This window comes from Mauremys reevesii, linkage group 12 (assembly GCF_016161935.1).
Source record: "Mauremys reevesii isolate NIE-2019 linkage group 12, ASM1616193v1, whole genome shotgun sequence".
In the NCBI taxonomy this organism is placed as follows: domain Eukaryota; kingdom Metazoa; phylum Chordata; order Testudines; family Geoemydidae; genus Mauremys; species Mauremys reevesii.
In genome coordinates this window covers 24,865,712-24,886,984 of record NC_052634.1, presented here as the reverse complement: position 1 = coordinate 24,886,984, position 21,273 = coordinate 24,865,712, and the positions used below count along the sequence as shown (strand labels likewise).

Below are 21,273 nucleotides of genomic sequence, written 5' to 3'. Positions count from 1 at the left end.
TGGGGGAAGGGGTGGGGTGGGGGCAGGGCCTGGGGAGGAAAGGGGGGATTTGTCACAGACCCCTCTAGGGCCGGCCCTGAAGCAAAGCACCGACTATCACAGTGACAATAAAACTGACCAGCATTGCGGGGGAGGCTGAGGGAGATCCGCACTCACCAGCAGGGCCGTCCTTAGGATTTATGGTGCCCTAGGTGAGATTATTAAACTGGTGCCCCTGTGCCTATTCTGCTCTTAGCAACACAAACATAAGCATACAGTATTGGAAAACTTGCCACATTCACGTTATTAAAACCAGTTTTACTTAACTAAGCACACTGTAATGCTGATGGTCTAGCACTAAAGAAGTAGCACTATAGAAAAAATTCTGATTTGACAGAATGATGCAAATAATATAATTTTTTTAATTTGTCAAAATGAAGAGGTATTGAAACAAAGATTTGTTTTTAATTAAAAGCAATCTTTCTGGCTTTTTTGGCTGCAAAATCAGTTTAATAAGCTGGGTTTCCAAACAGTGGGAAAATATAACCCTAGTTTTACTGCTAGGTAAAGCACAAAGTGACCAAAATGAAGTCAGCACAGAATCATCTCATCTAGATTAAGGTAGCACAGAAATGTTACAGAAGTCCTATTGTGCCTTATTTTTGTTTGGAAAGACATTGGCAATAGCAGCACATTCATATGATAAAATACATGATAAATCACTGCCTCTAAAGTTCCATCAAAAACTGACATTTTCACAGCTCTAGCATGATCTGCTGTACAGATTCTTCACAAGGAAGTGTCCCTGGCCTTTTAAACTCATAGTAACTATGTATTTACTTTATGAAAGTTGGAGAAAATATTGTGAAAATGTAAAACATTGGCTGCCCAACTTCTGGGCTGGCAAAAGCTATACTGACTCACAGGGAAAAAAAAGCAGGAGAATCTTAGTACAACATATGGTCAGTCTATACCAGGGGTCGGCAACCTTTCAGAAGTGGTGTGCCAAGTTCACTGTAATTTAAGGTTTCTCATGCCAGTAACACATTTTAATGTTTGTAGAAGGTCTCTCTCTATGTGTATATTATATAAATAAACTATTATCTGAGGTCCTGGCCACCGGTCCTGCTCAGGCCACTGCCAGCTGAGTAAATGAAACCCCAGACCGGCAGCGGGCTGAGTGGGACTGGTGGCTGGAACCCTAGACAAGGATCCCAGGCCCTGCTCAGCCCACTGCTGGTCTGGGGTTCTGACCACCAACTCCTGCCAGCCAGGATCCCGGCCGCCAACCCCCCTCAGCCCGCTACCAGCCTGGGATTCTGCTCACCCAGGCTGGCAGGAGGCAGAGTGGGGCCGGCGGCTGGGCTCCTGACTGGCAAGGGGCCGGCAGCCGGAACCCCGGAGTAGCAGCAGGCTGAGTGCTGCCGGCACCCCAGACTGGCAGCAGACTGAGCCACTCAACCCCCCACCGGCCCTGCTCAGCCCGCCTCCAGCCCACCCAGCCCGCTGCCGGCTGAGTGAATGGATCCCCAGGCTGACAGCAGGTTGAGTGGTTCTGCCGGCCTGCTCAGCCCGCTGCCAGCCTGGGGTTCCTTGGGGGTCCCCAGGCCAGCAGCGGGTGCTGAGTGGGGCTGGCGGCCGGTATCCCAGCTGGCAATAGGGCAGCAGCCGGAACCCCAGAGCAGTGATGGGCTGAGCCGCTCAGCCTGCCGCTGCGTACCATCAAAAATCAGCTCACCTGCCACCTTTGGCATGTGTGCCGTAGGTTGCCGACCCCTGCTCTATACACTAGTAAGGAGATGAGCATATTACAGTTGTTGGAGGGCTCTTATCAGGAGTAACAGGCTATAGGAAAGTCAGTCAACATTTTTTGTTTCTCTGATGAAAACTGGCCTACTCCCTGCCTCAAACCAAACCTGTCACTAATAATTGTCAACAACTTAATTTTCTGTTTTTGGCTAAGAGATTGACTTTTTTTTTTTAAATATTGAAATTGGATTCAGGATTGTTAGCAAGAATTTTTGGCAAACAAAGTTGTTAAATGACAATCTAAATGGCAACACAGTACTGCTTTCATACTGCTGGTCCAACAGCTGCAGTAGACCCCAAAATCCACCTCTTGGGGTGCAGAGTGGCAACAGCAGCAGCAAACCCTCAGGTCCAATCACACGCCAATGGGCACCACCACCAGCCTTACGGACCATGGTGAAGTTAGCACAGCATCTGATCTCAGGGACAGGTCACCCATGGAGCCACAGCAGCTCATCCTGCCCTGTACAGCTCCCCCCGGATGAGGTGGATCGGTGGCAGCTGCCAGCCCGGGGGAGACACGCTCCCCAGCTAGGTTGACCAGATCCAGATGTCCTGATTTTATAGGGCCAGTCCCGATATTTGGGGCTTTGTCTTATATAGGCACCAATTACCCCCACCCAGAGTGACCAGACAGCAAGTGCGAAAAATCAGGACAGGGGGTGGGGGTGGGGGGTAAAAGGAGCCTATATAAGAAAAAGACCCCAAAATTGGGACTGGCCCTATAAAATAGGGATATCTGCTCACCCTATCCCAACCCCCTGTCCTGAGTTTTCACACATCTGGCTAACCCCAGCCCAGCCCCCTGTGACATTCCAATCCTGGCTCACTGCCCAGGAAGTGAGTTACTTTCACTTTCATTCCTCAGCAGGCAGGGAGCCAGCCTCCTCCCCCCACCTACCCCCCAGCACCTCACCCAACCCATCCCTGATGGAGGGGAGGGAGGAGAGAGAGAGAGGGATGCTCCTGGGGAGGAGGGAGAAAGGAGGGGGTGCTCCATGGGGCAGGGTGGGAGAAGAATGGATGTTATGGGGGACAACAGAGGATACTGGTTCCAGAGCCGCAGGGCCTGCCTCACCTCACCTCAGCCGGGGGAAAGAGTCACACTCACAGGTGAGCTCCCTCCCCAACCCCTCCCCTTCCCAGAGACCCCAGCAGCCAATCCCCTCCCTCAGACTGTGCTGCATTCGGCTCTCTCTAGGACCCAGCAGCCCTGCTCTTACATGCTCCACTGCTTCCCGTCTGTCCAGGCTCCCATCAGAGCAGTGCCCCCACACCTAGTGGTGCCCTAGGCAGCTGGCTATGGGTAAGGACGGCCCTGGACACATAAGAGAGAGATCAGGCTAGAGCAGAAAATGGTTAGGGGTGGGGGTGGAGAATTTGAAATGTAAGGAGAAGAAAAATCTTTCTTCTGCTCCCTCTCATCAGAGCATCTAAAAACCAGGTGAGAAATACCTCTCCCCCACTGCAACATCAACTCTGGTGGGCTTGGGCTGAGGAAGGAACTTCTCTTCCCAGCAGCTCCAGCTCACCTGGGCTGGGCCATGGACATCTGCCCCCCACAGATCTGGTACGCCTGGCCTGGGACAGGGGAGGGGCTCCTCTCCTCTCCATTGGGGACATGGCGGGATGAGAGATGTGACAGGGCTTTACGGGAAATCATTATTTGCCTGATTCATGTGCCAGTCCTAGTCCTTGCTGACCAAACAAACAGTATCCTGCATGCTGATGCCAATTTGGAGGGTCTGGGAGCACTCTCCTACCAGGAAGTGGAAAGTAAATGTAAATCTGTAGCCTTTGCCAGCTGAGGACTGTCTGATAGCAAATCTCACTATCCCATCCACCAGCTGCAGTTCTTGGCCTTGAAATGGGACATCATTGAGAAATTTCGAGACTACTTGTCTGGTGCTCAGTTTCAGGTATGCACAGAGAACAATCCACTGACTTATGTGTTAAGAAGGGCTAAGCTGGATGCTACAGGGCAGAGATGGGTGGCTACTTTTGCTAGCCATAACTTCAGCATTCAATACCAATGAGCTGGTATAATAGGGAGTGTGATTTATCAGGACCACCAACTCTTGGCTGTGGGGAGGATGTAAGCAGGGTCAGAATGAACTCTACCCTGCCATCTGTTGGTGATGTGTTGTAAAGGCTTTTGGTTGCTGATGTGCATGGTCACACCCACCCCGCATTGCATGATGGGGGTGCTTGTCCAAATGGTGATTTTGGCTGCTGTGGGATCCCCAAACACTTTCTTAATAGGGCAGGAGTAATAAAGTGTAGTAATCCTGGTCATATGAATCAAAAACAGTAGAACGGTACTTAGCAGTTAATGATTTCGGGACTCACCCGAACCTACATAAAAATCGATAGACAAGGGACATGGGTTCCAAAGAATAGCAATTTAAGAGAGATTGAAAATATATGTGTTTAACATCCTGAGATTCTGCCGAACTCTCTAAATACACATTTTATCGTTTTCTTCTCTCTTTAGTTGAAAAATAGAATTAATTATTATTCCACTATAAATAGTGTGTTAAAGCATACACTTAAAATCTTAGACAGATAAGTAAAAAATTGAGATATACTGAAGGAAGTGGACTGTGATGCTATTTAAAAGCTTAAGTTCATAGGAATACAGTTCGGAATGAGAACCTGGCAGAAAAGTTTTGCTGCAAGAGTTAGCAGAGTGAGATTGTTGGTCAGTGGGTGGGTTTATGCAAATCCTGGACTCTTGGACGGGGGCGGGGGGGGGGCACACGACTTCTGTGGCACATGCACCACCTCTGCAACTAACGTTTGCTACCTCACTCCCTAACAACACACCTTTTACCTCTCAGGGCCAAAATACACCGTGAAAGAGACCTAACGGCATAAGCTTAGGGTGAGCAACTGCAGCACTAACAACAATTTGAAGAGATTCAAAACCGCCTCTGCCTCTCCACACCAGGAACAGCAGAAAGGACATCAGCAGCACCTGCAAGAGACCAACAAACATCCATTTCTACCTCCCTCCATGCGCTGCCGTTAGGAACCCCTACCCCTTAATGGTGAGTACTTTTCAGGCGAGGGTGACGCTCTCAGGCCTCAAATGCCAGGTACAGTTACTCTGTCCTTGATCCAAAATCAACAGGAAAATACACTGGATTACTCCTGCCCCAATAACAAAGAGACTGGGGATCCCGCAGCAGCTGAAATGACCGTTTGGACAAGCACTCCCATCATGCAATCCGGGGTGGGTGTTACCATGCAAATGACATCAGCCCCAAAAGGCCTTGACGACAGATCACCAACAGATGGCAGGGTTGACTTCATACTGACCCTGCTTCAACTAGATTGTGGCAAAGATTCCCAAACACCGAACGTTAAAACTCACCTAACGCGGGTCAATCCATCCTCATCGTCGTAACCGCTCGTTATACTCCACACCTGAACGTAGCCCTCATATGGACAACATACCCTCCTAACTCAGTGGCTGTACGTTAACCTTTTACCCCCAGTCAGGGCTATTGCAGATTATGTATTTTTTATGCCACCCCATTTTAAACCGACCTTTGCACCCTTGGGTAAGCTGTACGTTGTTCCCTGAGCACCAGAAACTTCTACGCCGAAACTCTGTACCGTAGACTTTTTTTTTCTTTGAACTTCATCTTAATAAAATGTTGACTTTTGTTCGAGATCCCAGCTCCTCTTCCTTTGCAAGGCGTGTGCGTTCGCTCCGCGTTTTACTCTGCTAATACGGCGGGGGGTGATTGAGCCAGAGGTGCTTGCCTGCTGCAGACATGGATCCAAGGCTGAACCTCGTCCCCCACAAGCGTAACTGAAAACAGTTTAAGAAGTGCTCCCGTCTCTGGCACTCAGCTACCCAGCTCCCAATGGGGTCCAAACCCCAAATAGATCCTTTTTACCCTGTAGAAGCTAGCTGTAAAATCCTGTAACCAGGGCAGCTGCCTAGTAGCCTGCGCATCTGCCTGCCAGAGCGAGGGTGTGTAAGGCACTAATCCGGATAGTGGCAGCTAGGTGGCAGGGGGAGAGTGTGAAGAAGCAGCAGAGTGGCGCAGCGGGAGCGTGCTGGGCCCATAACCCAGAGGTCGATGGATCGAAACCATCCTCTGCTACGTGTGCGCTTGTTTCTTTTCCCTCTGGGCCTTCAAGCGAGCGGGTGACCAGCAGAGCCCCAAGAGCCTAGGCCATGAGGCAAGAGGTGGCTGAGGCGAAGTGGCGGCCTGCCAGGGAGCTCTCTGGCTGCCTGGGCTGAAGGCAAGAGGCAGGCCTGGGCGTGGCGAGGGCCTCCTGTCCAGGAATGGTGCTGCAGTGCTTCCTGGTCCCCTTTTCCCACCCACACCGGCAGGCGGCTGCTGCGGGAGAACACGAGGGAGGCTCTGGGGGCGCTAGGCAGCGCTGTGTGTGTGGCTGTCAGGGGAAAGAGCCGAGGCTCCCGACTCGACCTGCCATTGACTCGCGTGGCTCTACGCGCTGTCAGCCGGGGCGGGGCGGGCCAGGCCGCGGACGTGACTCAGGCTTGGGCCGCATGGCCGTGCTTTCCTGACGAGGCATGAGGCAGGCCAAGAGCTTTGCACAGCGTACAGGGAAGTGGGAGGGAGGTGTCTTTGAGCCGGCCTGTCTCCTCCGCTTCTCCCTTGCCGCTTGGGCGGAGGCGGGAAGGGAGCGAAATGTTCCCGGCTGAAAGTTTTTGTGCTCGGTTTTGAGGATTAAGCCTGAGCCTCCGGCACGGCTGCTGGCAGATGGGTTTCTGAATGGCATCCAGCCTGCTCTTTGGACCACCAGCTGAAAGCACTGAGGCCAAGAGGCAGCAAAATGGGACCTTTGAGGCTCCCCCCACAGGCCTCAGGGAAGCAAGGAAGTAGCACGGGCTTAGCGTCGTCCCTGGGTGGGCTCGAACCACCATCCTTTCGGTTAACAGCCGAACGCGCTGACCCATTGCGCCACAGAGACATGGAGGGGCAAGGCTGTATTGAGCACAAAAGCCCGGAATCAGCTCAGGGTACGGTATAGCACATGCATGCAGTGGTTAGCCAAGCAACAGCAAGGAACTGGACTGCTATGGAAGGAAACTTCTGCGGGAAGGAACCGAAAAGAGCACCGGGGCTGTGGTACAGTGCTCGCATACACTTTCTTTGGCCTGTTTTGCTGCAAGAGTTAGCAGAGTGAGATTGTTGGTCAGTGGGTGGGTTTATGCAAATCCTGGACTCTTGGACGGGGGCGGGGGGGGGGCACACGATTTCTGTGGCACATGCACCACCTCTGCAACTAACGTTTGCTACCTCACTCCTAACAACACACCTTTTACCTCTCAGGGCCAAAATACACCGTGAAAGAGACCTAACGGCATAAGCTTAGGGTGAGCAACTGCAGCACTAACAACAATTTGAAGAGATTCAAAACCGCCTCTGCCTCTCCACACCAGGGACAGCAGAAAGGACATCAGCAGCACCTGCAAGAGACCAACAAACATCCATTTCTACCTCCCTCCATGCGCTGCCGTTAGGAACCCCTACCCCTTAATGGTGAGTACTTTTCAGGCGAGGGTGACGCTCTCAGGCCTCAAATGCCAGGTACAGTTACTCTGTCCTTGATCCAAAATCAACAGGAAAATACACTGGATTACTCCTGCCCCAATAACAAAGAGACTGGGGATCCGCAGCAGCTGAAATGACCGTTTGGACAAGCACTCCCATCATGCAATCCGGGGTGGGTGTTACCATGCAAATGACATCAGCCCCAAAAGGCCTTGACGACAGATCACCAACAGATGGCAGGGTTGACTTCATACTGACCCTGCTTCAACTAGATTGTGGCAAAGATTCCCAAACACCGAACGTTAAAACTCACCTAACGCGGGTCAATCCATCCTCATCGTCGTAACCGCTCGTTATACTCCACACCTGAACGTAGCCCTCATATGGACAACATACCCTCCTAACTCAGTGGCTGTACGTTAACCTTTTACCCCCAGTCAGGGCTATTGCAGATTATGTATTTTTTATGCCACCCCATTTTAAACCGAACTTTGCACCCCTTGGGTAAGCTGTACGTTGTTCCCTGAGCACCAGAAACTTCTACGCCGAAACTCTGTACCGTAGACTTTTTTTTTCTTTGAACTTCATCTTAATAAAATGTTGACTTTTGTTCGAGATCCCAGCTCCTCTTCCTTTGCAAGGCGTGTGCGTTCGCTCCGCGTTTACTCTGCTAATACGGCGGGGTGATTGAGCCAGAGGTGCTTGCCTGCTGCAGACATGGATCCAAGGCTGAACCTCGTCCCCCACAAGCGTAACTGAAAACAGTTTAAGAAGTGCTCCCGTCTCTGGCACTCAGCTACCCAGCTCCCAATGGGGTCCAAACCCCAAATAGATCCTTTTTACCCTGTAGAAGCTAGCTGTAAAATCCTGTAACCAGGGCAGCTGCCTCGTAGCCTGCGCATCTGCCTGCCAGAGCGAGGGTGTAAGGCACTAATCCGGATAGTGGCAGCTAGGTGGCAGGGAGAGTGTGAAGAAGCAGCAGAGTGGCGCAGCGGGAGCGTGCTGGGCCCATAACCCAGAGGTCGATGGATCGAAACCATCCTCTGCTACGTGTGCGCTTGTTTCTTTTCCCTCTGGGCCTTCAAGCGAGCGGGTGACCAGCAGAGCCCCAAGAGCCTAGGCCATGAGGCAAGAGGTGGCTGAGGCGAAGTGGCGGCCTGCCAGGGAGCTCTCTGGCTGCCTGGGCTGAAGGCAAGAGGCAGGCCTGGGCGTGGCGAGGGCCTCCTGTCCAGGAATGGTGCTGCAGTGCTTCCTGGTCCCCTTTTCCCACCCACACCGGCAGGCGGCTGCTGCGGGAGAACACGAGGGAGGCTCTGGGGGCGCTAGGCAGCGCTGTGTGTGTGGCTGTCAGGGGAAAGAGCCGAGGCTCCCGACTCGACCTGCCATTGACTCGCGTGGCTCTGCGCGCTGTCAGCCGGGGCGGGGCGGGCCAGGCCGCGGACGTGACTCAGGCTTGGGCCGCATGGCCGTGCTTTCCTGACGAGGCATGAGGCAGGCCAAGAGCTTTGCACAGCGTACAGGGAAGTGGGAGGGAGGTGTCTTTGAGCCGGCCTGTCTCCTCCGCTTCTCCCTTGCCGCTTGGGCGGAGGCGGGAAGGGAGCGAAATGTTCCTGGCTGAAAGTTTTTGTGCTCGGCTTTGAGGATTAAGCCTGAGCCTCCGGCACGGCTGCTGGCAGATGGGTTTCTGAATGGCATCCAGCCTGCTCTTTGGACCACCAGCTGAAAGCACTGAGGCCAAGAGGCAGCAAAATGGGACCTTTGAGGCTCCCCCCACAGGCCTCAGGGAAGCAAGGAAGTAGCACGGGCTTAGCGTCGTCCCTGGGTGGGCTCGAACCACCATCCTTTCGGTTAACAGCCGAACGCGCTGACCCATTGCGCCACAGAGACATGGAGGGGCAAGGCTGTATTGAGCACAAAAGCCCGGAATCAGCTCAGGGTACGGTATAGCACATGCATGCAGTGGTTAGCCAAGCAACAGCAAGGAACTGGACTGCTATGGAAGGAAACTTCTGCGGGAAGGAACCGAAAAGAGCACCGGGGCTGTGGTACAGTGCTCGCATACACTTTCTTTGGCCTGTTTTGCTGCAAGAGTTAGCAGAGTGAGATTGTTGGTCAGTGGGTGGGTTTATGCAAATCCTGGACTCTTGGACGGGGGCGGGGGGGGGGCACACGACTTCTGTGGCACATGCACCACCTCTGCAACTAACGTTTGCTACCTCACTCCCTAACAACACACCTTTTACCTCTCAGGGCCAAAATACACCGTGAAAGAGACCTAACGGCATAAGCTTAGGGTGAGCAACTGCAGCACTAACAACAATTTGAAGAGATTCAAAACCGCCTCTGCCTCTCCACACCAGGAACAGCAGAAAGGACATCAGCAGCACCTGCAAGAGACCAACAAACATCCATTTCTACCTCCCTCCATGCGCTGCCGTTAGGAACCCCTACCCCTTAATGGTGAGTACTTTTCAGGCGAGGGTGACGCTCTCAGGCCTCAAATGCCAGGTACAGTTACTCTGTCCTTGATCCAAAATCAACAGGAAAATACACTGGATTACTCCTGCCCCAATAACAAAGAGACTGGGGATCCCGCAGCAGCTGAAATGACCGTTTGGACAAGCACTCCCATCATGCAATCCGGGGTGGGTGTTACCATGCAAATGACATCAGCCCCAAAAGGCCTTGACGACAGATCACCAACAGATGGCAGGGTTGACTTCATACTGACCCTGCTTCAACTAGATTGTGGCAAAGATTCCCAAACACCGAACGTTAAAACTCACCTAACGCGGGTCAATCCATCCTCATCGTCGTAACGCTCGTTATACTCCACACCTGAACGTAGCCCTCATATGGACAACATACCCTCCTAACTCAGTGGCTGTACGTTAACCTTTTACCCCCAGTCAGGGCTATTGCAGATTATGTATTTTTTATGCCACCCCATTTTAAACCGAACTTTGCACCCCTTGGGTAAGCTGTACGTTGTTCCCTGAGCACCAGAAACTTCTACGCCGAAACTCTGTACCGTAGACTTTTTTTTTAGTTTAACATCATCTTAATTAAATGTTGAAGTTTGTTGGAGATCCCAGCTCCTCTTCCTTTGCAAGGCGTGTGCGTTCGCTCCGCGTTTTACTCTGCTAATACGGCGGGGGGTGATTGAGCCAGAGGTGCTTGCCTGCTGCAGACATGGATCCAAGGCTGAACCTCGTCCCCCACAAGCGTAACTGAAAACAGTTTAAGAAGTGCTCCCGTCTCTGGCACTCAGCTACCCAGCTCCCAATGGGGTCCAAACCCCAAATAGATCCTTTTTACCCTGTAGAAGCTAGCTGTAAAATCCTGTAACCAGGGCAGCTGCCTCGTAGCCTGCGCATCTGCCTGCCAGAGCGAGGTGTGTAAGGCACTAATCCGGATAGTGGCAGCTAGGTGGCAGGGGAGAGTGTGAAGAAGCAGCAGAGTGGCGCAGCGGGCGTGCTGGGCCCATAACCCAGAGGTCGATGGATCGAAACCATCCTCTGCTACGTGTGCGCTTGTTTCTTTTCCCTCTGGGCCTTCAAGCGAGCGGGTGACCAGCAGAGCCCCAAGAGCCTAGGCCATGAGGCAAGAGGTGGCTGAGGCGAAGTGGCGGCCTGCCAGGGAGCTCCCTGGCACCTCTGGCTGCCTGGGCTGAAGGCAAGAGGCAGGCCTGGGCGTGGCGAGGGCCTCCTGTCCAGGAATGGTGCTGCAGTGCTTCCTGGTCCCCTTTTCCCACCCACACCGGCAGGCGGCTGCTGCGGGAGAACACGAAGGAGGCTCTGGGGGCGCTAGGCAGCGCTGTGTGTGTGGCTGTCAGGGGAAAGAGCCGAGGCTCCCGACTCGACCTGCCATTGACTCGCGTGGCTCTACGCGCTGTCAGCCGGGGCGGGGCGGGCCAGGCCGCGGACGTGACTCAGGCTTGGGCCGCATGGCCGTGCTTTCCTGACGAGGCATGAGGCAGGCCAAGAGCTTTGCACAGCGTACAGGGAAGTGGGAGGGAGGTGTCTTTGAGCCGGCCTGTCTCCTCCGCTTCTCCCTTGCCGCTTGGGCGGAGGCGGGAAGGGAGCGAAATGTTCCTGGCTGAAAGTTTTTGTGCTCGGCTTTGAGGATTAAGCCTGAGCCTCCGGCACGGCTGCTGGCAGATGGGTTTCTGAATGGCATCCAGCCTGCTCTTTGGACCACCAGCTGAAAGCACTGAGGCCAAGAGGCAGCAAAATGGGACCTTTGAGGCTCCCCCCACAGGCCTCAGGGAAGCAAGGAAGTAGCACGGGCTTAGCGTCGTCCCTGGGTGGGCTCGAACCACCATCCTTTCGGTTAACAGCCGAGCGCTGACCCATTGCGCCACAGAGACATGGAGGGGCAAGGCTGTATTGAGCACAAAAGCCCGGAATCAGCTCAGGGTACGGTATAGCACATGCATGCAGTGGTTAGCCAAGCAACAGCAAGGAACTGGACTGCTATGGAAGGAAACTTCTGCGGGAAGGAACCGAAAAGAGCACCGGGGCTGTGGTACAGTGCTCGCATACACTTTCTTTGGCCTGTTTTGCTGCAAGAGTTAGCAGAGTGAGATTGTTGGTCAGTGGGTGGGTTTATGCAAATCCTGGACTCTTGGACGGGGGCGGGGGGGGGGCACACGATTTCTGTGGCACATGCACCACCTCTGCAACTAACGTTTGCTACCTCACTCCCTAACAACACACCTTTTACCTCTCAGGGCCAAAATACACCGTGAAAGAGACCTAACGGCATAAGCTTAGGGTGAGCAACTGCAGCACTAACAACAATTTGAAGAGATTCAAAACCGCCTCTGCCTTTCCACACCAGGGACAGCAGAAAGGACATCAGCAGCACCTGCAAGAGACCAACAAACATCCATTTCTACCTCCCTCCATGCGCTGCCGTTAGGAACCCCTACCCCTTAATGGTGAGTACTTTTCAGGCGAGGGTGACGCTCTCAGGCCTCAAATGCCAGGTACAGTTACTCTGTCCTTGATCCAAAATCAACAGGAAAATACACTGGATTACTCCTGCCCCAATAACAAAGAGACTGGGGATCCCGCAGCAGCTGAAATGACCGTTTGGACAAGCACTCCCATCATGCAATCCGGGGTGGGTGTTACCATGCAAATGACATCAGCCCCAAAAGGCCTTGACGACAGATCACCAACAGATGGCAGGGTTGACTTCATACTGACCCTGCTTCAACTAGATTGTGGCAAAGATTCCCAAACACCGAACGTTAAAACTCACCTAACGCGGGTCAATCCATCCTCATCGTCGTAACCGCTCGTTATACTCCACACCTGAACGTAGCCCTCATATGGACAACATACCCTCCTAACTCAGTGGCTGTACGTTAACCTTTTACCCCCAGTCAGGGCTATTGCAGATTATGTATTTTTTATGCCACCCCATTTTAAACCGAACTTTGCACCCCTTGGGTAAGCTGTACGTTGTTCCCTGAGCACCAGAAACTTCTACGCCGAAACTCTGTACCGTAGACTTTTTTTTTCTTTGAACTTCATCTTAATAAAATGTTGACTTTTGTTCGAGATCCCAGCTCCTCTTCCTTTGCAAGGCGTGTGCGTTCGCTCCGCGTTTTACTCTGCTAATACGGCGGGGGGTGATTGAGCCAGAGGTGCTTGCCTGCTGCAGACATGGATCCAAGGCTGAACCTCGTCCCCCACAAGCGTAACTGAAAACAGTTTAAGAAGTGCTCCCGTCTCTGGCACTCAGCTACCCAGCTCCCAATGGGGTCCAAACCCCAAATAGATCCTTTTTACCCTGTAGAAGCTAGCTGTAAAATCCTGTAACCAGGGCAGCTGCCTAGTAGCCTGCGCATCTGCCTGCCAGAGCGAGGGTGTGTAAGGCACTAATCCGGATAGTGGCAGCTAGGTGGCAGGGGGAGAGTGTGAAGAAGCAGCAGAGTGGCGCAGCGGGAGCGTGCTGGGCCCATAACCCAGAGGTCGATGGATCGAAACCATCCTCTGCTACGTGTGCGCTTGTTTCTTTTCCCTCTGGGCCTTCAAGCGAGCGGGTGACCAGCAGAGCCCCAAGAGCCTAGGCCATGAGGCAAGAGGTGGCTGAGGCGAAGTGGCGGCCTGCCAGGGAGCTCTCTGGCTGCCTGGGCTGAAGGCAAGAGGCAGGCCTGGGCGTGGCGAGGGCCTCCTGTCCAGGAATGGTGCTGCAGTGCTTCCTGGTCCCCTTTTCCCACCCACACCGGCAGGCGGCTGCTGCGGGAGAACACGAGGAGGCTCTGGGGCGCTAGGCAGCGCTGTGTGTGTGGCTGTCAGGGAAAGAGCCGAGGCTCCCGACTCGACCTGCCATTGACTCGCGTGGCTCTGCGCGCTGTCAGCCGGGGCGGGGCGGGCCAGGCCGCGGACGTGACTCAGGCTTGGGCCGCATGGCCGTGCTTTCCTGACGAGGCATGAGGCAGGCCAAGAGCTTTGCACAGCGTACAGGGAAGTGGGAGGGAGGTGTCTTTGAGCCGGCCTGTCTCCTCCGCTTCTCCCTTGCCGCTTGGGCGGAGGCGGGAAGGGAGCGAAATGTTCCTGGCTGAAAGTTTTTGTGCTCGGCTTTGAGGATTAAGCCTGAGCCTCCGGCACGGCTGCTGGCAGATGGGTTTCTGAATGGCATCCAGCCTGCTCTTTGGACCACCAGCTGAAAGCACTGAGGCCAAGAGGCAGCAAAATGGGACCTTTGAGGCTCCCCCCACAGGCCTCAGGGAAGCAAGGAAGTAGCACGGGCTTAGCGTCGTCCTGGGTGGGCTCGAACCACCATCCTTTCGGTTAACAGCCGAGCGCTGACCCATTGCGCCACAGAGACATGGAGGGCAAGGCTGTATTGAGCACAAAAGCCCGGAATCAGCTCAGGGTACGGTATAGCACATGCATGCAGTGGTTAGCCAAGCAACAGCAAGGAACTGGACTGCTATGGAAGGAAACTTCTGCGGGAAGGAACCGAAAAGAGCACCGGGGCTGTGGTACAGTGCTCGCATACACTTTCTTTGGCCTGTTTTGCTGCAAGAGTTAGCAGAGTGAGATTGTTGGTCAGTGGGTGGGTTTATGCAAATCCTGGACTCTTGGACAGGGGCGGGGGCACACGACTTCTGTGGCACATGCACCACCTCTGCAACTAACGTTTGCTACCTCACTCCCTAACAACACACCTTTTACCTCTCAGGGCCAAAATACACCGTGAAAGAGACCTAACGGCATAAGCTTAGGGTGAGCAACTGCAGCACTAACAACAATTTGAAGAGATTCAAAACCGCCTCTGCATCTCCACACCAGGAACAGCAGAAAGAACATCAGCAGCACCTGCAAGAGACCAACAAACATCCATTTCTACCTCCCTCCATGCGCTGCCGTTAGGAACCCCTACCCCTTAATGGTGAGTACTTTTCAGGCGAGGGTGACGCTCTCAGGCCTCAAATGCCAGGTACAGTTACTCTGTCCTTGATCCAAAATCAACAGGAAAATACACTGGATTACTCCTGCCCCAATAACAAAGAGACTGGGGATCCCGCAGCAGCTGAAATGACCGTTTGGACAAGCACTCCCATCATGCAATCCGGGGTGGGTGTTACCATGCAAATGACATCAGCCCCAAAAGGCCTTGACGACAGATCACCAACAGATGGCAGGGTTGACTTCATACTGACCCTGCTTCAACTAGATTGTGGCAAAGATTCCCAAACACCGAACGTTAAAACTCACCTAACGCGGGTCAATCCATCCTCATCGTCGTAACCGCTCGTTATACTCCACACCTGAACGTAGCCCTCATATGGACAACATACCCTCCTAACTCAGTGGCTGTACGTTAACCTTTTACCCCCAGTCAGGGCTATTGCAGATTATGTATTTTTTATGCCACCCCATTTTAAACCGAACTTTGCACCCCTTGGGTAAGCTGTACGTTGTTCCCTGAGCACCAGAAACTTCTACGCCGAAACTCTGTACCGTAGACTTTTTTTTTCTTTGAACTTCATCTTAATAAAATGTTGACTTTTGTTCGAGATCCCAGCTCCTCTTCCTTTGCAAGGCGTGTGCGTTCGCTCCGCGTTTTACTCTGCTAATACGGCGGGGGGTGATTGAGCCAGAGGTGCTTGCCTGCTGCAGACATGGATCCAAGGCTGAACCTCGTCCCCCACAAGCGTAACTGAAAACAGTTTAAGAAGTGCTCCCGTCTCTGGCACTCAGCTACCCAGCTCCCAATGGGGTCCAAACCCCAAATAGATCCTTTTTACCCTGTAGAAGCTAGCTGTAAAATCCTGTAACCAGGGCAGCTGCCTAGTAGCCTGCGCATCTGCCTGCCAGAGCGAGGGTGTGTAAGGCACTAATCCGGATAGTGGCAGCTAGGTGGCAGGGGGAGAGTGTGAAGAAGCAGCAGAGTGGCGCAGCGGGAGCGTGCTGGGCCCATAACCCAGAGGTCGATGGATCGAAACCATCCTCTGCTACGTGTGCGCTTGTTTCTTTTCCCTCTGGGCCTTCAAGCGAGCGGGTGACCAGCAGAGCCCCAAGAGCCTAGGCCATGAGGCAAGAGGTGGCTGAGGCGAAGTGGCGGCCTGCCAGGGAGCTCCCTGGCACCTCTGGCTGCCTGGGCTGAAGGCAAGAGGCAGGCCTGGGCGTGGCGAGGGCCTCCTGTCCAGGAATGGTGCTGCAGTGCTTCCTGGTCCCCTTTTCCCACCCACACCGGCAGGCGGCTGCTGCGGGAGAACACGAAGGAGGCTCTGGGGGCGCTAGGCAGCGCTGTGTGTGTGGCTGTCAGGGGAAAGAGCCGAGGCTCCCGACTCGACCTGCCATTGACTCGCGTGGCTCTACGCGCTGTCAGCCGGGGCGGGGCGGGCCAGGCCGCGGACGTGACTCAGGCTTGGGCCGCATGGCCGTGCTTTCCTGACGAGGCATGAGGCAGGCCAAGAGCTTTGCACAGCGTACAGGGAAGTGGGAGGGAGGTGTCTTTGAGCCGGCCTGTCTCCTCCGCTTCTCCCTTGCCGCTTGGGCGGAGGCGGGAAGGGAGCGAAATGTTCCTGGCTGAAAGTTTTTGTGCTCGGCTTTGAGGATTAAGCCTGAGCCTCCGGCACGGCTGCTGGCAGATGGGTTTCTGAATGGCATCCAGCCTGCTCTTTGGACCACCAGCTGAAAGCACTGAGGCCAAGAGGCAGCAAATGGGACCTTTGAGGCTCCCCCCACAGGCCTCAGGGAAGCAAGGAAGTAGCACGGGCTTAGCGTCGTCCCTGGGTGGGCTCGAACCACCATCCTTTCGGTTAACAGCCGAACGCGCTGACCCATTGCGCCACAGAGGGGCAAGGCTGTATTGAGCACAAAAGCCCGGAATCAGCTCAGGGTACGGTATAGCACATGCATGCAGTGGTTAGCCAAGCAACAGCAAGGAACTGGACTGCTATGGAAGGAAACTTCTGCGGGAAGGAACCGAAAAGAGCACCGGGGCTGTGGTACAGTGCTCGCATACACTTTCTTTGGCCTGTTTTGCTGCAAGAGTTAGCAGAGTGAGATTGTTGGTCAGTGGGTGGGTTTATGCAAATCCTGGACTCTTGGACGGGGGCGGGGGGGGGGCACACGACTTCTGTGGCACATGCACCACCTCTGCAACTAACGTTTGCTACCTCACTCCCTAACAACACACCTTTTACCTCTCAGGGCCAAAATACACCGTGAAAGAGACCTAACGGCATAAGCTTAGGGTGAGCAACTGCAGCACTAACAACAATTTGAAGAGATTCAAAACCGCCTCTGCCTCTCCACACCAGGAACAGCAGAAAGGACATCAGCAGCACCTGCAAGAGACCAACAAACATCCATTTCTACCTCCCTCCATGCGCTGCCGTTAGGAACCCCTACCCCTTAATGGTGAGTACTTTTCAGGCGAGGGTGACGCTCTCAGGCCTCAAATGCCAGGTACAGTTACTCTGTCCTTGATCCAAAATCAACAGGAAAATACACTGGATTACTCCTGCCCCAATAACAAAGAGACTGGGGATCCCGGCAGCTGAAATGACCGTTTGGACAAGCACTCCCATCATGCAATCCGGGGTGGGTGTTACCATGCAAATGACATCAGCCCCAAAAGGCCTTGACGACAGATCACCAACAGATGGCAGGGTTGACTTCATACTGACCCTGCTTCAACTAGATTGTGGCAAAGATTCCCAAACACCGAACGTTAAAACTCACCTAACGCGGGTCAATCCATCCTCATCGTCGTAACCGCTCGTTATACTCCACACCTGAACGTAGCCCTCATATGGACAACATACCCTCCTAACTCAGTGGCTGTACGTTAACCTTTTACCCCCAGTCAGGGCTATTGCAGATTATGTATTTTTTATGCCACCCCATTTTAAACCGAACTTTGCACCCCTTGGGTAAGCTGTACGTTGTTCCCTGAGCACCAGAAACTTCTACGCCGAAACTCTGTACCGTAGACTTTTTTTTTCTTTGAACTTCATCTTAATAAAATGTTGACTTTTGTTCGAGATCCCAGCTCCTCTTCCTTTGCAAGGCGTGTGCGTTCGCTCCGCGTTTTACTCTGCTAATACGGCGGGGGGTGATTGAGCCAGAGGTGCTTGCCTGCTGCAGACATGGATCCAAGGCTGAACCTCGTCCCCCACAAGCGTAACTGAAAACAGTTTAAGAAGTGCTCCCGTCTCTGGCACTCAGCTACCCAGCTCCCAATGGGGTCCAAACCCCAAATAGATCCTTTTTACCCTGTAGAAGCTAGCTGTAAAATCCTGTAACCAGGGCAGCTGCCTAGTAGCCTGCGCATCTGCCTGCCAGAGCGAGGTGTGAAAGGCACTAATCCGGATAGTGGCAGCTAGGTGGCAGGGGGAGAGTGTGAAGAAGCAGCAGAGTGGCGCAGCGGGAGCGTGCTGGGCCCATAACCCAGAGGTCGATGGATCGAAACCATCCTCTGCTACGTGTGCGCTTGTTTCTTTTCCCTCTGGGCCTTCAAGCGAGCGGGTGACCAGCAGAGCCCCAAGAGCCTAGGCCATGAGGCAAGAGGTGGCTGAGGCGAAGTGGCGGCCTGCCAGGGAGCTCTCTGGCTGCCTGGGCTGAAGGCAAGAGGCAGGCCTGGGCGTGGCGAGGGCCTCCTGTCCAGGAATGGTGCTGCAGTGCTTCCTGGTCCCCTTTTCCCACCCACACCGGCAGGCGGCTGCTGCGGGAGAACACGAAGGAGGCTCTGGGGGCGCTAGGCAGCGCTGTGTGTGTGGCTGTCAGGGAAAGAGCCGAGGCTCCCGACTCGACCTGCCATTGACTCGCGTGGCTCTACGCGCTGTCAGCCGGGGCGGGGCGGGCCAGGCCGCGGACGTGACTCAGGCTTGGGCCGCATGGCCGTGCTTTCCTGACGAGGCATGAGGCAGGCCAAGAGCTTGCACAGCGTACAGGGAAGTGGGAGGAGGTGTCTTTGAGCCGGCCTGTCTCCTCCGCTTCTCCCTTGCCGCTTGGGCGGAGGCGGGAAGGAGCGAAATGTTCCTGGCTGAAAGTTTTTGTGCTCGGCTTTGAGGATTAAGCCTGAGCCTCGGCACGGCTGCTGGCAGATGGGTTTCTGAATGGCATCCAGCCTGCTCTTTGGACCACCAGCTGAAAGCACTGAGGCCAAGAGGCAGCAAAATGGGACCTTTGAGGCTCCCCCCACAGGCCTCAGGGAAGCAAGGAAGTAGCACGGGCTTAGCGTCGTCCCTGGGTGGGCTCGAACCACCATCCTTTCGGTTAACAGCCGAGCGCTGACCCAGTGCGCCACAGAGGGGCAAGGCTGTATTGAGCACAAAAGCCCGGAATCAGCTCAGGGTACGGTATAGCACATGCATGCAGTGGTTAGCCAAGCAACAGCAAGGAACTGGACTGCTATGGAAGGAAACTTCTGCGGGAAGGAACCGAAAAGAGCACCGGGGCTGTGGTACAGTGCTCGCATACACTTTCTTTGGCCTGTTTTGCTGCAAGAGTTAGCAGAGTGAGATTGTTGGTCAGTGGGTGGGTTTATGCAAATCCTGGACTCTTGGACGGGGCAGGGGGCACACGACTTCTGTGGCACATGCACCACCTCTGCAACTAACGTTTGCTACCTCACTCCCTAACAACACACCTTTTACCTCTCAGGGCCAAAATACACCGTGAAAGAGACCTAACGGCATAAGCTTAGGGTGAGCAACTGCAGCACTAACAACAATTTGAAGAGATTCAAAACCGCCTCTGCCTCTCCACACCAGGAACAGCAGAAAGGACATCAGCAGCACCTGCAAGAGACCAACAAACATCCATTTCTACCTCCCTCCATGCGCTGCCGTTAGGAACCCCTACCCCTTAATGGTGAGTACTTTTCAGGCGAGGGTGACGCTCTCAGGCCTCAAATGCCAGGTACAGTTACTCTGTCCTTGATCCAAAATCAACAGGAAAATACACTGGATTACTCCTGCCCCAATAACAAAGAGACTGGGGATCCCGCAGCAGCTGAAATGACCGTTTGGACAAGCACTCCCATCATGCAATCCGGGGTGGGTGTTACCATGCAAATGACATCAGCCCCAAAAGGCCTTGACGACAGATCACCAACAGATGGCAGGGTTGACTTCATACTGACCCTGCTTCAACTAGATTGTGGCAAAGATTCCCAAACACCGAACGTTAAAACTCACCTAACGCGGGTCAATCCATCCTCATCGTCGTAACCGCTCGTTATACTCCACACCTGAACGTAGCCCTCATATGGACAACATACCCTCCTAACTCAGTGGCTGTACGTTAACCTTTTACCCCCAGTCAGGGCTATTGCAGATTATGTATTTTTTATGCCACCCCATTTTAAACCGAACTTTGCACCCCTTGGGTAAGCTGTACGTTGTTCCTGAGCACCAGAAACTTCTACGCGAAACTCTGTACCGTAGACTTTTTTTCTTTGAACTTCATCTTAATAAAATGTTGACTTTTGTTCGAGATCCCAGCTCCTCTTCCTTTGCAAGGCGTGTGCGTTCGCTCCGCGTTTTACTCTGCTAATACGGCGGGGGGTGATTGAGCCAGAGGTGCTTGCCTGCTGCAGACATGGATCCAAGGCTGAACCTCGTCCCCCACAAGCGTAACTGAAAACAGTTTAAGAAGTGCTCCCGTCTCTGGCACTCAGCTACCCAGCTCCCAATGGGGTCCAAACCCCAAATAGATCCTTTTTACCCTGTAGAAGCTAGCTGTAAAATCCTGTAACCAGGGCAGCTGCCTAGTAGCCTGCGCATCTGCCTGCCAGAGCGAGGGTGTGTAAGGCACTAATCCGGATAGTGGCAGCTAGGTGGCAGGGGGAGAGTGTGAAGAAGCAGCAGAGTGGCGTAGCGGGAGCGTGCTGGGCCCATAACCCAGAGGTCGATGGATCGAAACCATCCTCTGCTACGTGTGCGCTTGTTTCTTTTCCCTCTGGGCCTTCAAGCGAGCGGGTGACCAGCAGAGCCCCAAGAGCCTAGGCCATGAGGCAAGAGGTGGCTGAGGCGAAGTGGCGGCCTGCCAGGGAGCTCTCTGGCTGCCTGGGCTGAAGGCAAGAGGCAGGCCTGGGCGTGGCGAGGGCCTCCTGTCCAGGAATGGTGCTGCAGTGCTTCCTGGTCCCCTTTTCCCACCCACACCGGCAGGCGGCTGCTGCGGGAGAACACGAAGGAGGCTCTGGGGGCGCTAGGCAGCGCTGTGTGTGTGGCTGTCAGGGGAAAGAGCCGAGGCTCCCGACTCGACCTGCCATTGACTCGCGTGGCTCTACGCGCTGTCAGCCGGGGCGGGGCGGGCCAGGCCGCGGACGTGACTCAGGCTTGGGCCGCATGGCCGTGCTTTCCTGACGAGGCATGAGGCAGGCCAAGAGCTTTGCACAGCGTACAGGGAAGTGGGAGGGAGGTGTCTTTGAGCCGGCCTGTCTCCTCCGCTTCTCCCTTGCCGCTTGG

The 21,273-nt window shown here is 54.1% G+C and overlaps 8 non-coding genes across 8 annotated transcripts; 5 read left to right on the top strand and 3 right to left on the bottom strand.

Annotated features, from left to right (window-relative positions):
- The first annotated feature begins 5,834 nt into the window (after positions 1-5,834).
- TRNAM-CAU lies at positions 5,835-5,906 on the top strand. The gene has a single exon. It is a non-coding gene; the product is annotated as a tRNA-Met (tRNA).
- Positions 5,907-6,670: 764 nt separating this feature from the next.
- On the bottom strand, positions 6,671-6,744 carry TRNAN-GUU. The gene has a single exon. It is a non-coding gene; the product is annotated as a tRNA-Asn (tRNA).
- Positions 6,745-8,305: 1,561 nt separating this feature from the next.
- On the top strand, positions 8,306-8,377 carry TRNAM-CAU. Its single transcript has one exon. It is a non-coding gene; the product is annotated as a tRNA-Met (tRNA).
- A 764-nt stretch (positions 8,378-9,141) lies between these two features.
- On the bottom strand, positions 9,142-9,215 carry TRNAN-GUU. The gene has a single exon. It is a non-coding gene; the product is annotated as a tRNA-Asn (tRNA).
- Positions 9,216-13,267: 4,052 nt separating this feature from the next.
- TRNAM-CAU lies at positions 13,268-13,339 on the top strand. The gene has a single exon. It is a non-coding gene; the product is annotated as a tRNA-Met (tRNA).
- A 2,396-nt stretch (positions 13,340-15,735) lies between these two features.
- TRNAM-CAU lies at positions 15,736-15,807 on the top strand. Its single transcript has one exon. It is a non-coding gene; the product is annotated as a tRNA-Met (tRNA).
- A 772-nt stretch (positions 15,808-16,579) lies between these two features.
- TRNAN-GUU lies at positions 16,580-16,655 on the bottom strand. The gene has a single exon. It is a non-coding gene; the product is annotated as a tRNA-Asn (tRNA).
- Positions 16,656-18,212: 1,557 nt separating this feature from the next.
- Positions 18,213-18,284, top strand: TRNAM-CAU. Its single transcript has one exon. It is a non-coding gene; the product is annotated as a tRNA-Met (tRNA).
- The last annotated feature ends 2,989 nt before the right edge of the window (positions 18,285-21,273 follow it).